Source organism: Corvus hawaiiensis, chromosome 5 (genome assembly GCF_020740725.1).
Source record: "Corvus hawaiiensis isolate bCorHaw1 chromosome 5, bCorHaw1.pri.cur, whole genome shotgun sequence".
Lineage (NCBI taxonomy): Eukaryota > Metazoa > Chordata > Aves > Passeriformes > Corvidae > Corvus > Corvus hawaiiensis.
The window spans coordinates 43,526,766-43,550,894 of NC_063217.1; the positions used below are offsets into that span (position 1 = coordinate 43,526,766).

Here is a 24,129-nt window from a genome sequence, read left to right on the forward strand (position 1 = left end):
CCTGGAATTCTGAAAATGTCAGGCACAGCCTCAGTGCTTCACTTCCTTAAAATCAAATTAATTTAGCCAGCTTACTCTGGAGAAGAAATGACGATGCCAGATACATGCAAAAAGCAGGGTGTCAGGCACTCCAAGTCCCACTGCCTCTGATTGTTTTGAAAGGAAACACTCGAAAGGAAATAGCTGGGTTGTCACCCAGTTCTTCCTTGGAAAGAAACCACCACCACAGGGAACGTGGATCTCTGCTTATGTGAACTCAGGTGTCCTGAGGCCTCACATCTCTCCATGAATCTTTGGAGATTCCCAAGGTGGAGACAATCAATGAGGTTGAAATGTAAAATTATATGATTACCTGTGATGGTGGTACTAATCCATCTCCCTTTACCCATGAGGTATATTTGAGATTAAAGGCTGAGATAGCCCATGCCCTTGCACTGTGATCTCCAGTTCTGTACTCATATCTAATCAAGTGTGCTAATCCACAAAAGTATGGTCACAGTTGTAGCATCTGGTGTGAACAGAACACTTTCAGCAAGTGGGGCCCATCAGCATGAATAAATTTGTAGGCATTAGCCACGTATATTCAGTTGCTAGAATAGAGAGAATATTGGCACAAGTTGCTTCTGGGGAAAAAGGGAGTCTGCCAAAATGTATTATGAGTGGACATTTTCTTCCTGCCTGACTTGACAAAACATACAAGTGTACACTGGATGTAAGGAAAAGGAGCAACTGGGAAGTTTCAGAGATCATAACTGATTTATGTTCTTGACTAGAAGGACCAACACATCCTGTTCTGACCCCACAAGACATCATGCTGAGCTTTGATTCCTACACCACAGGGACCAGGTGCAGCATTAGAGCCCCACTGAGATAAAAACTCCAGCCCTGCCCTGACATACACAAAGAGTGGGACTGGAGAAGCTCTGCTGCTAATCAACCCTGCACAGCATGTGTTAGCTCCCTGGCAAAAGAGAGGTCACTACAACACAGGCCAGATGCAGACCACTCATTCCCACCTCCCACAGCTCCTTGTGCAGGCTCCCTGATCTACAGGCTTGACTTGGTCAGTACTATTACAGACATCTCCTGCCAGGCTTTGCTGTCCTTGAGCTAAACACCCCTTCTCTATGTTGAAAAGCTCACTAAAACTAGAGATGACTTGGGCATCACCAGAGAGATCTGAGAGTCACCAAGACAGAGCCAGATATATCAGGATGCTGCAGCCAGAGAAAGAGACAGAAGGACCTTGTCTACCTGTACGCTTTGAGGATGAGCTGGGCAGGCTGTTATCTACTGCAAGTGAAAAGTGCATAGCCACAACTCCCTGATACTGGGAGCTAGCGAAAGAGGGGAAGAAAATCTTGAATATGTTATCAAGATGACTACAGTTTCTTCACTAGTTTTCAGCAGAGAAAATCTGTACAGACAGCCTGGCAGCTGCCCTGCTCTTCTTCTCTAAGGCAATGATGAAATACAACCACACAAATTTCCTTGCTAGTATAAACTGGAGGATTCATATTATTCGTATTTGAAATAGGATTATGCAAAGGAGAGCTGGGTTGCAAGTTGTTTTATGGGGAAGTGGGAAAAGCAGTTCTTGGTCCCAGCAGACCAAAAACTCCTTCAAAATAACACAACAAAAGGTGATGATGTTTTCTCTGGAAAGCATTATACATGGCAAAAATCTATTTAGCATTTACAGAAACTGAGCAAAAGGGAATACAGATCCTAGGAACTTACTAGGTTCAGTGAAGAGAGTGGGTAGCAGTCAATAATCAACAGTGTAACATGTAGCACAAATACCTGTGTCCACTGCAGTTAATACAAATAACTCCTTCATACCTCAGATATTCCTTTCCATGTGTTCCTTTTGCCCCTGAGAACCTCCCCTTGGCTTCACTAAATATAGACAAGCCTTCATGTGCATCAATAGCAGGCCTTGGTGTCAGCTTTCTGCTTTCCATTTCTCATGGCCGTGGGAGTGGTCAATGACATCATCCAGGACCCTGATATTTATGCCCTCTCTCTCTCCTGCATGAGTAATAACCCATAGTACCATCAGCTCTGCTGTACTTTGTGATGTTTCTCCATGTCACGGTTTAACCCCAGCTGGCAACTAAGCCCCATGCAGACACTTGCTTACTCCCCACCAGTGGGAATGGGGGAAGAGAATCAAAATGGAAAAGCAAGAAAATTCATGGAGTACACAGATTTATAGAATGCTTTGTGTTGGAAGGAACCTTAAGTATCACCTAGTTCCCAGCTCCCTGCAATGGGCAAGGACACCTTCCACTAGACCAGGTTGCTCAAAGCCCCATCCAACCTGGCCTTGAAATGCAGCACAAATGCAAAGAAGAGCTGGACTGCAGGTTTTTTGATGGTGAAGTGGGAAAAACAGGTCTCCGCAGGCCAAAATCTCCTCGAAAGAATATAACAAAAGGTGATGATGTTTAATAGCCAAAGCCAAAGCTGTGTGCCAGAAAGCAAAGCAAGGAATTCATTCATCACTTCCCATGTGCAGGCAGGTGTTTGGTCACTCCAGGAAAGCAGGGCTCCTTCACACATGGCAGTTATTTGGGAAGACAAACATCATCACTCTGAACAACCCCATCTTCCTTCTTCTTCCCCCAGCTCTATACGCTGACCATGATAACACCATTTGGTTTGGGATATCTCTTGGGTCAGCTGGGGTCAGTTGTCCTGGCTGTACCCCCTCCCGACTCCTTGTGCACCCCCAGCCTCCTTGCTGGTGGGGTAGGATGAGGCACAGAAAAGGCCTTGAGACTTTGTAAGCACTGCTCAGCAGTAACAAAACATGCCTGTGTTATCAACACTGTTCTCACACTAAATCCAAAACACAGCATTTCAACAGCTGCTAAGAAGAAAATTTAACTCTATCTCAGCCAAAACCAGGACACTCCACATCTTCCCTTGGCTAAGGGGAAGGCAACTCCCCAGAAGTTCTCAGTTCTGGCTGCTTGGGCACACAAAGATGCTAAAAAATATCATTAAATCAAAGCTAATCAGATGGCTCCCTGTTTGTCTCAAGACACTGTTCAGACTTCTTCATTTAAAACCCTGCATAGATTTGGCTTAACTGGTTTCACAACTCTTTCTTTTCCAATTCCTCCGCTTACCTAATATCGCTTTTTCTTTGTCATTTCCCATGCCCTTCTGACACAGCCTTCCTGTAAGTTTTCACCTCATCTCACCATTGATTTTCAAGCCCTGTCTGAGGATGCATTCCTTTTCTCCTCTGTGTCTTAATTTCTCTCCTTGAAAAGCAAGATCTATTTCAGCTCTGCTGCCTCTATGAAGACAGGGAATAACATGAGCATGCTACAGTCACACTTGTGTCCTAGCCAACGAGGGCATTACTTACAGGATAAATTGAGATGCCACAATACACTTGTTCTCCTCTGAAGCTTTATATGCTCCTTGGGTGGTCTTGTGCTGGACCCTCCACACAAACCCAGATTTTACAGATTGCAGGTAGGTGGTTTTTGATGCTACATTGCTTAGATCTCACGTTGAATATGATAAATCATTCCTATTCCTTAGCCCTGATTATTTTCCCTCCTATATTACAAGAAATAAGCTGGCATTACCATAAAACACAAAATCCTCAGGACTGTATTTAGTATTTCTTACTTTTCATACCCTTCCCCCACCCACATTTGCACACTGAACCTCCTTTGTAGGCAGTCATGGATTCCTATCATCTGAGGATCAGAGCACTATGCATCCATCAAGAAGGGTAAAATATTCACAGGAAGAGACTACAACATGAGGAAGAGGTCCAGAATGCATAATATGTGTCAGAGGAACAGATGTACACAGAAAATAAAAGTTCCGCAAACTGCAATAAAAATTTCCTCCATGACAAGAACTGTGCATTTTTCCATGGCTGTCATAGATTTCATGGAACCAGTGAAATCCAGCCATTTTCAGAAATCCCATGAAATTTACCTTTTCACCTGAATCCACACAAAAGCAGAATTTTTCTATAAGAGCCCTCATGAAACTGACACATTTTCTTAGAACACTCCATGAAATTCTATAGAATATTGCAGTTTCTTTTAGCTGAGTCTCTCACTGCACCTCTTAAAATTACAACCTCAGCTACTGAGTTTTTACATTTCTTCCTTTCAGAAAAATAGATTATGCAAAAATACAATAGGCATGAAAATACCCTCCTATAGGAAGGAGACCAGAAGCCTTCATAAATGTATTATAATTAGCACAGAAAGTTTTAATTTATATACAGTGAATTCTTACCAGCTCAAGAGCAACCTCAACTGAACATTCCTCTTTTGATTATGGAAAAATTGACATTACAGAAACTGTTATGTTCAAAAATGTACTCAAGTTTCTAATGGTGCTCCCTACTTCCCTTTTTTTAGGGAAGCAGAAAAAGGATGAAGCTACCATTCTGGAACTCAACCAACAGTAAATAATTGCAAAGGAGGAAGTGCCACCACAAACAAGAAACTTCAGGAGGCAAATACAATGTGGTTAATTTATTCTCTAAACATACTATATATTTGCTAAAATAAATTCTCAGATCTAACAAAGAGGAGCAGACACTGTGGCATTAGTGTTCATTAAGCTCCCAGAGTGACGGCTGAGCCATTTATTCTGGTTGAAAACAAATCAATACAACAGCTCAAACCCTCCCTCACACAAGCTGGTCAGCAGGCATCCCAAATCACAACCCACCTCAGGTTCCATTATTGCAGTTAATATCATTCACTCTTCAGCAAGACTACTGTCCAAGAAGGAACCAAAAATCATGGTTCTTTCCATGGTCTACAATTAAGCCTTCATCCAAAAGCAACACAATCAGCAGAATTCAACACAGTACCAGCAGGATTTAACCCTGGCAGTCAATCTAAACTCAAGATATTTCATGCAAGGCAAAATAAACAGTTTAGGAGAGTTGATAGTGCTGCTGAGAAACTTCTACAGGTCACAGATGCCAGTGAAGACAAGGAACAAAAGACATAGTAGCAGGAAGATAATGGCCTAAAAAGAGCAGATTAATATGCCCTTAAATAAATCAAAGGTCTTCAAATTGATTGGGCACAATGCTTTTCAAGTCAAGAATCTTACATGGCCGCTTGAGAGCTCTCTGAGTCACTGGACAGTCACCTCTGAGAGTGCAAGAATAGAAGATGAGGTACTAAAAGGATGGGAAAAAGTAAACAGAATATCCAGCTCTGCAAAGCAGGGAAAGCAGAGCTAAGATGTTACAAGCCAGTCTTCAATCCTCAGAAAAACACCAGAACAAGTATTCAAACTACTTGTGCCTAGAAGATAACATGGAAATGAATAGCAGCTAGTATGGATTTCTAGAGAGTAAATCCTGTCAAATCAATGTAATTTCCTTCTGTCATATGGGAGCAGGCCTTGTGGCAGAAGCAGAGCAGGAGATGTCACGTTTCCTGATTTAGTAAAGCTTGTGGTGCTGTCTCAAATGTCATTCTCACACACACTAACAAAACATGGTCTGAACAAAATTGCAAGACAGGTACGAAAGTGGTTGGGCATAATGTCTAGAGAAAGTTATCATTTGCCCATAGTCGAAGCCATCTAGAGAGACAGGAGGATTAAAAAACTCTGCTGTGGATATGATTGTGTTTTAGTACTTTCATAAATCATCTGGGCATGACACAGCACACTTACTGTGCTTGCAGACTACACAAATGGCATGCATAGGACAACTGCAAGTACGGAGGCTCAGAGTTTGAAGAGATACTGACGAATAACCGTGGTGTCAAGAAAAGCGATGACACTTAATAGGGGATGGAAAGGAAGAGACTGCAAGGCAGAGACGGTCTAGTGGAGGGCCCCAGAAGAAAAGCAGTGGAAGCGACCAGAGGTCCAGAAAATGTGTCCAGGGGAAGAGATTTGAAAACTCTGGGGTCTTCAGAGATGAGAATTCCCGGGAAGGCAATTTTAAGACTTTAAATATGTAAGAGTTTGTCACACACTGTGTTCTTGCATGTTACAAAGTTCGATGAATAACAGCTTTAATTTGCAGCAAGACAGATGCAGGTCAGCCATTACAGAAAAACATTTATAATAACAAAGATAGTGAAGCACTGGGATGGAGCCTGGGAAAACCACGGAATCTGGAATCTCTCTCACCAGATGTTTTTAAGAACAGCCTAGAAAAAACCCCAATTCTTTGAGAAATGATATAAATATAACCAATCCTGCAGAAGGAGGACTTCTTGAGGCCCCTTCCAGCCCTACTTTTCTAAATGTCAAATGTCCTTCTATGTTTTAAAGCCTCAAACCACCAAAGTATATAAACATACGAGTAATCCCATTGACTTCAAAGCAAGTACACATGGGATTTAAGCATATATATTATATATATGTATAACTTGCCAGATCAGTGTAGCCAAAGGAAGTATCTTGCAAAAGTGACTGCATTTGTTTAAACTGCCCTAGATATATATCAGCATTATATTTAAAATGTGGTTTCCTGGATTTCACAGACTGTCTACAGAAAAACACCAAGGATTTGTCCTACAGCCTTCTAAACAATTGTTCATTAGCATGAACCTTGTAAAACAGTGTCTATATTCATTGAAGATGGCTGGGGGTGAAAAAAGAAAAGAAAAGAAAAGAAACAGGCAAAAAAAGGTACAAATTGAGAAATAACATGCTGAGAATGCCAGTATTTTCTATTCATAACAGTTTTGGGTTGGCTGGGTTTTTTTTGGTTTTTTTTTTGTAAGCCAGGTTGCATACAGACAGTTTCAATATGTAGTATCTGTAATGTTGAGGACACTCGATTATAAACATGTACAGGAAAGTGGAAAGCTTCTTCAACTGTCTCTCACACCTCCTTCCATATGTTATCACCAAATGTTTTATTGTATGCCAATTTTCAGCAGATATCATTGGAAACAATATTTACTTTGCATAAAATTCAGTAAGATTTGCTGTAAATTATTAACCATCCTCCCCCTCTGTCTCTACCGTATTTCTACCTTTTTTTTAGGGGGGGAGGATGGTGTCCAACAATATCTAGTACCATTTCACTATAAAGGTTAAGTGTGGTTCAATGCTACTTTGTTTGACCATTGCAGTGGAGTTGAGACTGGCACATATGTTCCAGAAGACTGAAGGATACTTTGGCATGCCTTAAGAATTCCTGGTTGGGCAGGAAAAACACATTGGAGACTGAGCCTTGCCCTGGCTGTGTATTACCTGTTAAACATTTATTCTGTCCTTGATTTACACAATAAATCCTTCTATAAAAATAAGGTGCACATATTGGAAGCACCTACAACTATATATACCTCCACCTTTCTCAGAGCTGTCAAGAAACTGGAAAAGAGAAAAGGAGAAACACAACCCCCATTACTGAAAAGGAAAGAAAGACCGAGGGAACTACAGGCTGATCAGTTTCACAACTGTGCCCAAAAACATCATGGAGCAGATCCTTCTGGAAACTATGCTAAGGCACATGGAAAATAAGGAGGTGATTAATGACAACCAACATGGCTTAACTAAGGGCAAATCATGGCTGACAAATTTGGTGACCTTCTATAATAGGGTTACAGCACTGGTAGATGACAGAAGAGGGACTTACATCATCTACCTGAACTTGTACAAAACACTTGATGCTGTCCTGCTCAATATCCTTTTCTCTAAACTGTAGAGATATGGATTTGATGGATGGATGGATCACTTGATGGATAAGGAACTGGATGGATGGTCACACTCAAAGAGTTGTGGTCAATGATTTGATGTCCAAGTGCAGAGCAGTAATGAGTGGTGTTCCTCAGGGGTTGGTATTGGGACCACTGGGAAGGGAGGCCATCCAGAGGGACCTGGACAGGCTTTAGATGTGGTCTACATGAAGTTCAACAAGTCCAGCAGGTCCTGCACCTGGGTCAGTACAACACCCAGTGTCAATACCGGCTGGGTGGAGAATGGATTGAGAGCAGCCCTGAGGAGAAAGGCTTGAAGATGTTGATAGATGAGAAACTCAACATGAACCATCAATGTGCACTTGCAGTCCAGAAAGCCAACTGTGTCCTGGGCTGCATCAAAAGCAGTGCAGCCAGCAGGGCAAGGGAGGAGATCCTGCCCTTCTACGCTCGTGAGACCCCAACTGGAACACTGCATCCAGCTCTGCAGCTCCCAACCATGTAGGGATAGGACAAGGTGGAATGGCCTCTAACTGATGGAGGGTAGGTTTAGAGTAGATATTAGGAGGAAATTCTTCACTATGAGGATGGTGAGGCACTGGCACAGGTTGCCCAGAAAAGGTGTGGATGTCTCATCCCTGGAAGTGTTCACGGTCAGGTTGGATGAGGCTCTGAGCAACCTGGCCTAGTTGAAGGTGTCCGTGTCCAGGGTAGGGGTTGGAATAAGATGGTCTTTAAGGTCCCTTCCAACCCAAGCCATTCTATGATTCTATGAAATTACATTCCCTAGCAATAACACAACCCTTCCTAAACAAACACACGATCAAAGAAAAGACAGTTCTCTGATTTCTGGAGCCCTATGCAAACCAGATCTCTTGGATGGGGAGAAAAGTGAATTTTCAGAGTATGGGAGTCTATAAATATACACATACAAGGAATACCTCCAACACTGCCTCCTTCAGCAGACTGAACTCGAGTATGATTAGAACCAAAACCACCAACACGCTGCTTCAGATTAGAAAGCATACCACACAGACAAAAGTCACATCAGCTATGACTATGAAAGGAAAACATAAAATCTGTAAACAGGCAGGCAGCCACCAGGGTTGCCAAAATACTGCTCTCATGTGTAGAGAAAGTCTTGTAAAACCAGAAATACCAATGCATTTCTGAATTTTTTTTCAGGTACAGGTCAAGACAAGTTTCCCATGAAACCGTGAATTCCCATAAAGATGGGAAGAATCTCCACTGCAAAGAATAACAAGCTAATCTGGGTACAAATGTAGAGCAAATAAAGCAGGACATGGAGAAAAACCCCTGCCTGCATTAAGCTCTGCCAGGTCCCACACAAACCACCAGTTCCTTCCAGCTGGTCTACCAGGAATTTTGACTTGGTTTCTTAATTCCCAGCAGGGGAAAACAACCAATCAAACAAAAAATCCACCTCCCCAATATGCAGAAACAATGTTCAACATTTTTTTGTCAGGTTTATCTGAAAATATTGCCTGTGAAATATGCAGCCCCACACAGAATGCCTTCTGCCACTCATGTCCTCCCTTTAAAAGATCTTGCAAATGCTTAAAGCAATTGCCAGCCTTGTGCTCGTGCCCTGACATAAGAATTTCTCGTTTGCTTCTAGAAATGACTTAAGGGTTTGCTATCCATTTTGGAGCAGTGTACTTTTAACATATTTTATTACTATGACTTATAGCCAAGATGTGAAAACAGAACAGCTCACAGAACTATCATTTAAATCCACTGATACTTCATGTTTCACACAGCTAATACGATCTTTTGACCTACCAATCCAAATAACATTTAAAAGCTTGAATGGCAAGACGCTGTCTGCTCAGGGCTGCTGATACAGAAAGTCCCTGTATAAATCACAATATCACAGAAGTCACGAAAACTGTGAATTTTGGTGTCAGCTGTGAAAATATTCCATCTGGTTTCTGTCTTGTAGAAAAATGTTTAAAATCTGTCTAAGTACAGGAAGTTTATTTTTGCTTCCTCAGTGCAGCAGAAGTAAGCAGTGTAAGACTGGTGAATAGTGTCTCAGAGTTCTGATATTGCTCCAGGTGCTTGTGAGGTTTCCAAAACAACATTTTGGGTTTCATTCAGACATCCAACTGCACCACTATTTAATTTCACACCCTTAATCCAGACTGAGCAACTCATGGAGCGCATTTCTAATAGTTACACTTGAAAATATAACAAAAACAATAATGGGCCCCATAACATCAGTGGATTAAAGCTGACTTTGACAGCATATTCTGGGCAGAGGGTTGGTGTTGTAAATACATCTGCATCAATAAGCATTTGCTCCCCTGACATGTTAGATCCCTACTAGTAGTAAGGCACTAGTAAAGCCAGTCAATTCACCCGAACACCTACTTGCAGATTCTGGAGTTTAGGCAGGGAGTTTCAGAAGGCTGGGGCCTTGGCTCTTTTTATGTAGCTCTTGACAGGGACTGATTTTATACTTTCACTTTATTTCTCTTTTTCATTTAGGTCATTCATCTACTTAATGGAAACTGTATAGAAAAATTATGATAAAAAATTACACAAGAGATATATTACTTTTTAAATCTCCATCACTACCATTACCCCATCCCAGCCAATGTGACATTCAGCAAAGAGCCCAATATTCGTTTTATTTATACTCTGTCACTTTCCTGAGATTCCTGACAACTGGGATCTCTATACAGTATTAGTCAGACCTAGTATAAAAAGAGAGCAAGAAGCCAACATAAGAAGGAAAAAGAAACAGCGGTGTAAGAGAAATTCAAGATTTCCAAGGACTTGGCTTTTCAAAGGTGCCTAGAATAGACTCAGAGCTATTTTCAAAGGAGCTGAAAAAAGACCAGTGCCTACCAAGACCTGGTTTGCTTACCCCCTCTTGTTTCCCCTCCACCAAAAGTCTCCCTTTCTCTAGCACCTCAGCAAAGGCTTTAAGCATATGGTCAGGTGGAGGGGTCATTTCATAGCTCAAGGGAGTGGGCTTTGGATCGAAGAGCTTGATAGCACCTTTTAGGGCAAACACCTGTGAGGGGACTGTCTGGGTTCAAAAGGAACTTTTGAGTGATTTGATAATTTAATGAAAAAATGAATGACCTAGGAAAGCCTTGTCACTCCTAGGTTCCTGCATGACAGCAAGACCTTTAAAACAAAGTATAAACTCCCTCCCCTTCAATCTGCAATGCCTCCCACAGGAAAAGCTCACCATCACACACATTTTAATCCATGGGTGGAGGTGCTGCTCCTTCAGCTTGTTACAGCAGATAACTCTCCTGTTTCCAATCCTCCATTATCTGGCTGTCTTTCCCCACACCTCCACCCATGCTAGCAGGTTCTTTGTTCTCCAGGGGACTGCTTTTGCAAAGGGCAAAGAGTGACTGAAACAGGCAGGAGGCACCTACCACAATTGCTTTTCCTTCCCAGGTGACTCCCAGTTTTTTATTTTCCTACGGCACTTTGTGTGCAGGGGGAACAAGGGTAAAGAGGCCTTTAAAAGATAGTAGGGAACTGCTGTGGTGGTTTCAAGATGGAGCATGCAATTGCTATTTTTGATTGTGTTAACCCAGGCGTAATTATGTAATTATCCACAAAAATTTAGTCAGAGTTTTGCATATCTAAATCATTAACTTTAACAATTGACAGACTGCTTTGATTAGTATTTTCACAGACTAGCATAGCATACATTTGTCAGCTTTCCTATGATTAGTTGTAATTTGGAATTTGTTTATGCAAAATGTTTTTATTGCTTGTTTGGGGGGGAGGGAAAAAAAGGAGGGCAGAAAAGACATGTTTATCCTGTCAGGAGATCCTACAGAACTTACTAGGGATGCTGCAAATGTATTTTTGCTGTGCTTTAATGTCATTTATATGGTGAACTGATACAGCAAACATTGGCTTGTACTTGTTAAGGAGAACATGAACTCTTGGTGAGCACCTTTTGCCATACAAAATATTTTAATCAAAGTTTAAGTAAATGAATTCAGAAGCACCTAGCACTTTATGCAATGATGTATTTTAAGTCTATTGCTTTCCAAAAACAATACTGGTGCATCATGCAATCAATGTGAACACTTTAAAATGCTGCTTGTGTCAAATACTGTAACGCCAGCTCAGCCTTTTCATTCAGCATTGTAATCGATATCATAATTTAAGATGCAGTTTGTTAAGCTAAGCAATAATTAATGATTCCATCCTGCACCTGCTGGTGGATCGGTTTCTGTGTTAAGCCCTCCAAAAGAGAAATCTGAAAGCCACATAGTTTATCCTTCACAAAGCAAACCCTACTGTAGCAGAATTGTGTTGACATGAGGAACCGCAATGACTTTTAAGTACTGTGGTGTGGAGTCTGGTGATTCCTACGTTACCAACAGAGGTAAAGTGCCAGAAAGTTTTCACTTCCTTACTCTGATTCCCAAGTGAAGGACACATGTGACAAAATGCATCTTAAAACAATGCATACATTACCTCCAGACATTTTGACTGGATTAGTGCCACCATTTTTCAGCAGCTGGTGGGCACAGTTTTTCTCTGGCTGGCAGGGAGTTCAGGTAGGATCACAATTCTTGCCTTGCACCACCATTAGAACTTCCACATCCTGAAGCACTAAGAGTCTTTGTGTTATCCTCTTTCATACAAATAATTTTAAAAATTGAGTAAACTCACTGCTTTTTGTGAAAATTCTCCTATCCAGCAGCCTCTCCCTGACTAGTTAATCAACTTTCACATGTTTTCTCAGAGAGGCAAGGGAAGCATGTTTTGACTTCATAACCAATGACAGATTATGATTTACAGCTTCATCTGCCCCATGGTAGCTGCAGTTCTGTAATTACAGTTAAAACTTACACACTTTCCACATGATCCTCAGAGACCACTGTGATGGACACAGCATAAATCCCAGATTTGCAGATCCTACACATGTCTAATAACCTCACCCAGTCAGACTTCAGTTTTCCTCATCAGAAGAGGAGGTTTGCTTCAGAGACACATGAACAACTAATGTGAAAGACACATCAGATGGATTTTTTTATTATTATTCCTAAATCATTTAATATATAGATATATAGACATAGATAGATATAGATATATAAAAATAGCACGCTCTCATTAGTAGATTATCTAAGCCTCATCATTCAACATTCTCTACTCAGGTACCTGATGCCCAGTTTTAAAATCTCACTTCCTCAGTATAGCCGACTGCTGGCATATTCACTGCATCAGCTCTCAAAAGGCTGGCTTGCTGTTTGGAATTCACGGGGAGCAGCCCCGTCTGTCTTTGTAGGAATTTTGGCTGTATGACTGAGTACATGAAAATCAGGGAAGCCAAAAGAAAAGAATGATCTTTTACCTGAGTTTCTTTCACCACTTGAAATCCATTGAAAGAGAGGCATCTTTGTAGCACAAGCTGTTGGCAACTCCTCTCTCCAGAGCGTATCATCAGTCCCAAGCTTGCAGTCTTTTATTCTTTTAATTTTAATTGGTTGCTCCTGCCTAGAAACCAGTTGGGAATTGAATTGCCTGTGTGTTCCCCATGCTCCAGAGCAATTGCCTGTATATTCCATGTGCCTCCAAGCAGTTGCCAGCCTGCTCCTCATTATTCCTAGTAAATGCCAGTAATCTGTGCACTGGTGTGTAAAACTTAGAGTACTTGATTGCGTCAGGAAGGAGAACAGCATGAGTTGTGGTATATGTTTCTATTTCCACTTTACCTTAGGATATGCACTCTGTCCCAGCCTTTGGCCTCAGCATCGTGAGAACAGCTCATCGGGGGGTCAGGAAGGAGAAGCATCTTTAGAGGACCTAGATCTGCATGGTCTTATGGACGGCCCCAAGGAATGTCCCAAAATTCTTGTATCACCTACTTCTACACCTCACCTGTCCATCCTGCTAATGCTGATGTTAAGACAACTTTGCACCACTGTCATCCTTACAGCAGGATTAATATCTCGCAGAGGGTTTGCTGCTGCAGGGTCACTGTTTCCCCATGAAGCTGAACAGGTCTCAGATTCTGCCTGGAAGGGAACACTACAGCACTAGTGCCCTATCATCTATTCCCGTTGAGCCAGGTAAAGGCACGAGTAGGCTAGGCTGGGTGGCAGGGATGAACAGAAGCCATTAATTAAATAGCTCCTCTGTCCCTTTTAGAGCCACTGGTTTATGAACCCCATTTCGAGATGAGTGGTTCCTTCTGCATTAAGTGGGATAAGTTAGCACAAGAGAGACACAAGTATAGGAAGGAAGGATGGCAAATTTGACTCTTCTGTAATATGTTCTTCCTACCCGCACAACTTCCAAGCAAATGAAAGAAAGATAGCAGTGACTCACTTCCTCCAAGATTATACCGAGAGTGAAGAAAATGCTGCTCTCCAAATCACCAATCTGTGCAGAGCTCCTGTCAAAGCTCCCATTACCCATCACTCTGGATCTAGCCTCCAGGCCAGGAAAGCCATGCAGAATCAAAAGGATATTTCCAGTGTTTGATTATCAGGAGCTGCAGTTGTTCACAAAATCTAAACTAAAATAAGACTGCATTAAGTGCCTGTTCAGAGACTGACCACCATATAGGAGTCTCTGTGCATCAGACACTTTTGCAGCCCAAATCAGAAAAGTTACCCAGAACTCTTCAGTCTTTTTTCTGTGTATGGGGATACTTTTGTCATCTCCTCACTTCTTTACATCCTTCTCTTCATGCTGCATTTTCCTGTGACTATTCCAACAGCTTTTCCATTCAGTGGACAAGGCAAGAGCTACACATGTCATCCATCTGGACCTCTGCAAGGCCTTTGACAGTCCCCCACAACATCCTCATCTCTAAATTGGAGAGATGGGCAGACTATTCCATGGATAAGGAATTAGCTGAATGGTCACACTCAAAGAGTTGCAGTAAACAACTTGGTGTCTGGATGGAGACTAATGCCAAGTGGTGTCCCTCAGGGATCTGTACTGGGACCAGTAGTATTTAATACCTTCACCAATGACACAGAAAAAGGGACTGAGTGCACCCTCAGCAAATTTGCATGTGACACCAAGCTATGTGGTACAGCTGAAACACCTGAGGGATGGGACACCATCCAGAGGGACCTGGACAAGCTCAAGAAACGGGCCCATAGGAATCTCAAGCTATTTAAGGAGGCCTAGTGTAAGATCCTGCATGTGGCTTCAAGTGATGCCAAACACAAATACAGACTGGGCAGAGAATGTGTTGAGAGCAGCCCTGAGGAGAAAGACTCAGGAGTTGGTTGATGAGAACCTTAACATGACAATGAGTGCTGGCAGCCCAGGAAGACAACCATATCCTGGGCTGCATCAAAAGGAGCCTGGCTAGCAGGTCAAGGGGGATGATTCTCCCCATCCACTCTCTCTGGTGAGACCCCACCTGCAGCACTGCATCCAGCCGAGTACAGGAATGTTGCGAGCCCAGAGTAGGGCCATCAGAATGATCAGAGGGCCGGAGCACCTCTCATATGAATACATGCTGAGAGACTTAGGGTTGTTCACCCTGGAAAAGAAAAAGCTCTGGGGAGACCTTATAGCAGCCTTAGAGCGCATGAAAGGGTCTTATATAAGAAAAATGGGGACAGACTTTCTAATACAGCTTGTAGTGATAGGAACGAGGGGAATGGGTTTAAACCAAAAAAGGGTAGATTCAGACTAGATATATTAGAAGAATTTTTTTACTGTGAGGGTGGTGAAACACTGGAACAGGTTGCCCAGAGAAGCTGTAGATCCCTCCTCCCTGGAAACATTCAAGGTCAGGTTAGACAGGGCTCTGAGCAACTTGATATAGTTGAAGATGTCCCTGCTTATTATAGGGGGGTTGATCTATATGGCCTTCAAAGGTCTCTTCCAACCCAAACCATTATATGATTCACTTTTCTCACCTCTAATTCAGTTGCCTCTTGACCTATCCTAGGTCCATGACATTAGCCTCCCCATAATGCAACCATTTTTTGTCCTAATGATGAGCCAGCCACACACTGCCTTGCCTTATTCAGTTTAGGAACTGCCTATTACAAATCCTCTTCCACCCTTCTGACACTCAGAGCTTTCCTACTTTAGTGTACTCGGAAGGCCTCAGAAGCAGCAGTTCTCTGCAGAATTCTTTTCTCTGAAATGTGAGCTCCATAACATTGTTGGTTGTATTTTCCTTTATCAAGCAGCTCCAAAGGGGAATCTATATTTAAACAAAAGTACTGTCATAAGAGATATCCTACTCAGACAGTAAATCTCAACTCTTCATGTAATCTGAAGCTTCTAGAGACATTCATTAACTGTTATTTCCAGTACAAGTGCAAATGCTTTCCCTTGAAACAGTTTGGCTGTGGGCTTGGTTTAGGTTCAATAGTGTATAAAGATGGTAATTCTTCACTCTGTATTGAATTACACAGTAGTCCCTTGAATAGGCTGGCATGGTTTGTGTGAATTACTGCTACTTCACCTCCCAGACTCCTTCCTTTGACAGAGTGGGCAGCTATTTCACCCTGCTTCGCAGAGCTTGCTACCTCTCTGCTTTCATCAGGATGAGGCTCCTTTCATTTCCTGCTGCTTCATCCCCCTTTGCTCACAGAAGAGCATCTGGCATTTCTCTAGGTCTGCTGCTGTAATGTTCCTGCTGCTCCTCCCTGTGACATGAGTACAAGGCTTGCTGAGAAGAAGAGATGGTACAAAAACAGACTTACTTTCTTTCACCCATCTGCTTACCCAAGTAAAGACTAAGACTGATTTTTCTGCTAGGCTTAAATTCCGAGTGACTAGGACAGCCCCTGCAATAAATCAAAAGCTTCCTCTTCATTTTTTTTTGTGGTGTAGTGCACACTAAAATAATTCAAATTTAGTATCCTTTTTTAGCCACCCATTTCAAAGGAAAACAACTTCTTTATCAGCTTCTTACTCCAATTTCTTCCTTTCTGGCCCCCAAATTCCTTCAAGTACACCACAGCAGACTCAAAATGTAAAGCAAGGCACTTTCACAAGAGGTCTTGCGGAGGACCAGTGTAATACAAAACATCATTCTGGTAGTAATGTTGTTCAGTAGCTATCCAACTATTTTCCATCAGTGGGAGTGCTTAGATGTATCTCAAGGAGAATCTGACCTCTAAAAGAGGCATATTGCCCATTTCTGTGTGAAACATACACTGCATCCTATGAGCAAAGAAGGCAGACTAACCTTTGAACCACCGGCATTTCATAGCTGGAGCTTCCAAACAGTGATGGGGGTTAAATTGGCACTGCCAGACAAGCTGCCCAGAAATGTAGGAACACTGGACTTTGAACCCTTCCTCCTAAGAGCCACAGCTGAATCTCCCAGTTTCTAACACACTGACAGAATTCTCTGCTCTTTTCTCTTTCAGACATTTAAAAGGAAGTGTGTTTTCTCTTCCATGAAATTTGGGAAAGGAGGGATATGTCTCTCCTTGCCAGCAGAAAAAGCAAGGGCTGTCAAGACACCTAAATCTGATCATCTTCAGTGCACTAGCAGGGCAGGGTTTTGTTGGGTGGCTGCAGTAGCACTGTACAAAAACCACGTCAAAAGGAGCCATTTAAACCCATGTAAATCATGTTCACTGACGTATAACCACATCCATCACTCCTAAATGATATGCCAATCCAAAAAGTGGGGCACCAGATCCTTCCATCGTGCTCAAAATGAATACTAACTTACCCTCCTTGCATCTTCAGGGAGTTCTATGCCTCTCAGTTTAACACAGGTCACGGAACGTGACTCCTCAGTATTAAGCAGAGCCCAGCACAGGACGGCGGTGGCAGTGTTTGCAGTGTTGTTCAAACGCTCCTCATTTGACAGTGCCCTTCATTTATAGTTAACGAGGATGTGACAGCCTATTCTCCTGGCGTACCATCCAACCACATGCAAAATCCTGCATGTGCCTCGCACTGCAATCCTATTTTTATCAGAATAGACATGTGCACTGAGGCTTTAACCAACAGCTGAGACAGGGTTTTAGCGTGAGATTTTCAAACCTGTCTCAGGTATTTAGAAGCACAAATTGCACTGAAAGACTAATTGAACTGTGCTTCTAAATCCCTCAGGTGCTACTGAAAATCTCTCCTTTAATAACTTGGAATCTCCTAAAGAGTAAACCTCATCGAACTTAGATGGGTATGCAGATCCCAGGGTTAAGATTTGAAAAATGCTCTGTACTGGCTTAACTCCCATTGACTTCAGTGGGAACAGAATTAAGTTGACATTGAGCCTTTTTGAAAATTCCCCTCCAGGTGTGTTTTCTCCCTTTGAATTTGAATAATCTGTTAACTGCTGAGATTGCTTTTTGATGTATCAGTATGAAGAATTTTACAGGAGTTTTTCACCTGAATTTTTGGTGAAATTAGACTCGAAAAACTGCAGTGTATGCGAAAAACTTTATCTGCTAAACCTACAGAAGGAACTGTTTATTTTCTGTATGTGTTTTGCTTCTATTATTATTATTATTATTATTATTATTATTATTTATCCTTCAGCAGCAACACAGGAACTGAAACCGCAGACTTTATTGTGAGAGGTGCTGTGCATGGTCTGTTAAAATATTTGTACGATACACAGGCAAGCTGTCTAACTTAACACTAATAGTCAGACTCCAGAGAAACCAAAGAATCATAATGAAGATCCCCAGCAGGTGTAATTATACAGCAGCATTTCAGTTACTATTTCACCTCCTTGCAGACATTATCAGGAGATGGGGATTTCCTTCAACTCCCCTGAATGTTTTAGTTTACCTTTTAAATTAGCCCTACTTACAAGTATGACTAAAGGGTTGGTTTTTTTTAATGTTGGTGGGTCCCTCACTACAGTCTCATGGGCTGCACTCTACTCTCTGAGATGCACAAAACACAAACTTTTAGGGTTACAAACTGTATTTGCTTTCAAATTGAATAACACATTAGGGCACAAGCTTTGCTTCTGCGATGCAGGTTTTAACAATACAAGTAAAAGGAAATAGTGAGGAGCCCTCTATTTTGCAATAGCATCACTGAGGACAGACTCTCTATGGCTCAGACTCCTTACGAGAAAAAATAGCTGCACTAACAGCGATTGCAAACAGCACGATAACCACTCCTTTGTTCCCACCAAAGATACAAGAGCAGAATCCTGTAAGAGAAGTCATCTGATATGTCAGCTCATTAAATTAGTCAGAATGGGTGAATGGGGAAGAGGAATATACCATTGTAAACGTATGTTAATTAACAAATGCTATAAGAGAGGCATTTAAATGTATGAAAATGAATATTAATGAGATGAAAACACCTAATTATTGTGTATCTAATGGTATTATCCAGAGCATCCAACAGAAAATGCCTACTTGTCATGCATCTAAGGCAACAGTGCGAACCTTCAGACACAAAGATTCAGTGTACGTATAGATCATATTATGACTTTAATTACAGACCTTGCAAAATATCTGCACTGAAACTTGAATTTGGAAGGATTTTTATTTATTTTTTTAAAAAGTTAGATTTCACCAATTTCTTAAATCATTGTTGCACTTCAGAACTACATGTTTCTTTGTAGTGCTTCTGAAACATTATTCTGAAGTGCTTCAATGTCTCTGCCTGCACATCTCCATTTTGCAAGAATACAATTAGGAATGGTGGGCTGTAAACTGGCCTGCAATGAAGTTCTGAGGAATTTTTCATGAAATTGCATGAAGCTAAAAGCTGTCTGGATGAAATTCCTCCCTTTGCAGACAGCTACCTGGAGAAATCTTGAGAATCCTGAGTTAAAAATAGTGTGAATTCCTGGAATTAAAGACTGCTTCATAATAAATATGCATTAGAAAGCTGAAATAAGATTATACAGGCCACTTGAATTCTATTACTTCCTACTCAGTGGTTGGCTTCACAACCTTAATGTTCTTTTAATGTAAGTTTTTCAAGGTGAGGTTTTTTGGGGTTTGGGTTTTTTAGAGTAATTGCAGATAGAAAGCAAATTTCTTGATCCCAGGTAGGACAGAAGGAGTTTTTCTTTATAGGCAAAATTCTAAACTGGCACAGCTATGCACCTATTCCCTGTCCAAGATTCTAGTGCATATGCCAAGAACATTTACACAGAAGGGGATATTTTAATGACTACTCTCTGCATGGTATTTGCAGTCCCAAGAAGACTAATATCATTCACACATATAATCAATGAAATCTTAGTCCTACCATCAAAACAATTAGTAAAAATAGAGCACATTAACTTAGTATTTGAGCCAGAATTGATTCCCAGAAGATAGCATTCTCCTCTCTCAAAACTGAGTTATTAATACATATATAAGAACCAATGTGACAAGCACTTCAGATATACCTTGACATATATATTTACTGTCACTCAAAATGACTTACAAAGCATCATATTTTATAAAATATTATATCTTATTCACACTTCTAATTTTCTTACGAGACTGTCTTTTCATACGGTTCTTACCGAACTGTAACAAAAATGTCTGTGAAACAGAGATACACGATTCTGGTGGATTCACCTTATTCACTAAGCTTTTTATCCTTTCAGAGAAAGAAATTAAGTTAGTTCATATTACTTACTTTTAATAAATCCATGCTGCCATCTATTTACCACCCATATTGCTGTAGTTGCTCCCAAACTGATTGCTTTACTAATAACTCCAGCAACGTGCTTGGTACTGAATTAAAATTAAATGCACTGATTTGAAATCACCAGACTGTCTCCTGTTCCCATTGGCAGGTAACTGCTGTTCACCTCAACAAACTGAAAAATTCGAGTAACAGCACCCGTGTATTTTACATTACTGCATGTGTTAAGTTCCTCAGAGGGATTTCCCAGCCTCATATATAGAAACCATCAAAGCACTTTTGCTACCACAATTAGCAGTGGGCAGAACAAATCTGTCAGCAGTATTTTGTACTGCTTGGAATACCATTGAATTTCTAACATAAAAAAAAGTTTCCAGCAGTTACAGTTTAACAGGGGGTTGAGTTAACAGTCCTTGAGTTACAATTTCTACAGGGAGCAGAGCCACGTTGTAGTGTCATGGTTAAACTACACAGAGGAGTGGTATCAGCATCTGGTATGTGGTACTAACCCCATTTCTTGCCCATACTCTCTGGCTATGCAGATGGCTTCAGTAAAAGGCACTAGTGTGCTTCAGGTAAGCCAGCTCAAGTTAAAAATACTAATAGTAGTGTATTTGGTTGCAAATAACTACACTTTTTTGTTATTTTTCTCTCATGTCTGTTTGAATCTATAGCAATAAATTGTATCAATACAGGCTGGTGCATTTCTTACATGGGACCTTTTTGCAAGCAACTAGAGTAACTGTACAGTGAGGGTGAGGCCTTTTAAAAACTAAGACCAAATCCTTGCTTTTACTGGAAAGTAAAACTGTACACTGTATGGAACAGGGACAGATGCCTTCAAAATGACAAGAAACAATACCAGCTCTGTCAAAACGAAATTTTTGGGTCCAGGGAACTTACCTACTTCAGGCACAGGAAGCAGTCCTGCATGGTGGTTAGCACTTTGACCTGAATGGAAGCCAGTCACAAGCTGTGGTAGCGCACATTTTATGGAAGACACTTGGTCCCTCATTCCCCCACAGACAGCAAAAACCATAAATCATATCCTCTGTAGAAAAAAATGATGTAAATTCATTCTGAACAAAACTAGAAATATATTTGTAAATGTTCAATTCACATGAAAAAGAAAATTATCCCTTTTCAGAGGATTTACACAGTCAATATTAAACTACTGAGCAGAAGAGCTGAAGATATTGATAGCCAGTAATGCAGATGAGATTGCTGTTAATTGTTAACATCTCCTGGGCTACGCTTCCTATGTCCCTGCACAGATGATGAATAAAATTATTTACCTATTCAAATAATGAGAGCTATGCATTTTGATATCCACATACACGGTAACTCAGACCTCCTCTGAGACCCCTACCTGTAATTAGGAACAGATGTAGGATCTTGTTCCTGAATTGATAAAAACAAATTTCAGCCCTCCAATGATATATGGCTTAGTGGCACAGTAATGGGAAGAATACCTCTGCAGAAGAATTCCCCTTTCGGCACTGGATCTACTCAGCTCACCTCTGGCTCAAGAACCCTACTACTTTAGATCCAGTGCTTTTCCATCACTGTTTTGGGACACTCACTAAAGCACAGGTGACACAGCAATGCATAGCAAGAAAGTGACAAGCAGTGTTTATATGACTTCACCTCTGATAAAGAAAACCACATATCTGTACCCTTCAAAACCACAGTAATTCTCTAACACTTCTCCATGATGGAGCCATTTAAAATTAAGTATACACCACATTATGTGCTTTCAGCAACAATTCTCACAGCTCAGCATGTGCAGCTGGGGAACACTCTTCAAATTATTTCATGGGGGAAACTCAAGATGACATTCAGCATAACATACTCCATTCTCCAAATGTCACACTACTGCAGGAGAACACACCCACCACAAAGGTTTCATGAACTGAAAGTAGCTGAATTTCTTACTTTGCATCAGCTGGCTGAAATAACCCAAGGGATTCAGGTACCTGCCCATTCTCTTGCTCTCACACATAGCTATGTATTGGCCCAGCAGAGGAGTAAAGGCTCTGAAGGGAATTTGCCATCTATACATGCTGCAGGCTGACCCTTCCCCAGTCAGATGCATCACTTGGACTACCCCATGTGTACTAGCCCCACTGGATACTCCAACAATAACAAGTCACTGAGGGCCTATGGCCAGCCCAACCATTCACAGCACTAGACCTGGAGGCGTTCAAATAAGTTGCTGTGTTCATTTTCATCAAGTGACAAGTAAAGCTGCCTTCCTTCATGTTCCTTTCCTGACCACTAAATGTCCCTCACTTGATTTACCCTCATCCAGCAAAGCTTATAATTCCCACTGGCTCCTGGCATAGGTGACTGAAATTATGCCTTGTGAAAACCCAGAAGAGCTGCAGCTCCTCTGGTTTGTAGAATAGAGACAGAAATTTGTATTTACTGAGGTCACCTCAGTACAAGAAAGTTGCACCGGTTTCATTTAAATCTGACCGAAACAATTCAAGTTAAACTGATGTGAATGCCTTCATACATCTTTATTTAAAGATGTTAAATGGGAGTTTACTTGATTTCAAACCTAATCCAAACCTAAAAGAAGTGACCAGATGAAATAAGACTGTCCATGCCACATTTTCCATTGGTTTAACTAAGCAGGCTTACCAGTAATCTTTGTGGAACTCCCTCATGTATACATGGTCTGAAAATACATTCGCTCTCCAGCATTACCCTTCTTCATGCCAGGAGAATTTGCAGCTGGAAGGGGCTCTGGGGAATCTCAGTGCCTAGAAATAAAAGGATTGTGGAGGAGAATCATAGCTGCTGTGCTCACCAGCCCTCCACGGACATCGCCTAAATTACCGTAATTAATAAGGGGGAATATTTCTGCGCTCCTCAGTAGTTTATAAATGTTACAAAAAAAGGAATGTTTTATATGTCCCCTGATGGGTTTTAAATGTTAATAAATGATGTGCAAGGAGGTATTTTACATCTCTCTATTTAACCGTGAGCTGACAGCTGCAATTATAGGCCAGTCTCTGACCCCAGGAATCAGGAACCTGAGGAGTAAATGGAGTAACTTTCTTCCAGAATAACACAGTGCATTGGGATGCTGACTCAGTGTTTAAACATCCAGACACAGAACCAAGGTGAGACATTTCTGACACCCTGGAATCTCCCTTGGCTGCAGTATGCACTTGCCAGTCACTGGTACCTGCTTACTTTGTCACCAGAGCCCAGTGCCACTCTTCCAGTGGTAGCACGAGCTCGTCATCTTACAGGTACAGGAGAGAGAATAGAGCAACCAGTCAACTTGCTATATCACTCATCTGCTGTGGACTAGAAAAAGAGCAGGAAGACTTGGCACGTCCAGGATAGCAGAGGTGGACAGGGGCATTGCATATGTCACTCTTCACTTCATGTGCTCTTTCACTCTTTTGGCCAAAAACCTGTAACTATTGAAACACTGCAGCATTCTCTCCGGTATGAGGTTTCTGTGCCTGCACACGTACCTGCACCAGCATGAAGAGTCTAGAAGCATCCCTATCCTTTCAAAAGGTAGCAAAGTGACTGCTCAGTAATGCATGCCCCAGCAGAAAGCCCCACTAGTTTTCAGTAAGCCCTAGTTACTACTCTTCCCTTCTGCTCTGCCCAGCCCTCAGCAGAACAGAGCTTCTACGAAGTTAAAGGCAGCTTGAAGCAGTATTTTAGCTATGTATGTTTCAGGTTAAAACCTTTGTTACAAAGTAACAGCAGAGGAAGAAGAATCTTTGTTTTTGCCAAGGACCTAAATCTGCTCACAACGCTATTCCTGCATGGCTGTGTATTTTCATCTTCTTCTTTGTCTTACCCAAAAATAACCTTTGGTCTTGATCCTTAAACTGGCTGCGTTCACTGTTGTTAGTGTGCACATTCA

General features: G+C 41.5%; 1 long non-coding RNA gene across 1 annotated transcript in view; it reads right to left on the minus strand.

The window, feature by feature from the left end:
* Positions 1-23,926, minus strand: part of LOC125326431 — a 50,830-nt gene extending 26,904 nt beyond the window's left edge. The window contains exons 1-2 of the long non-coding RNA XR_007203811.1: positions 22,878-23,926; positions 21,135-21,282 (exon numbers count right to left, since the gene is read on the minus strand). This is a non-coding gene — a long non-coding RNA (uncharacterized LOC125326431). The remainder of the gene's footprint in view (positions 1-21,134; positions 21,283-22,877) is intronic.
* Between the last annotated feature and the right edge of the window lie 203 nt (positions 23,927-24,129).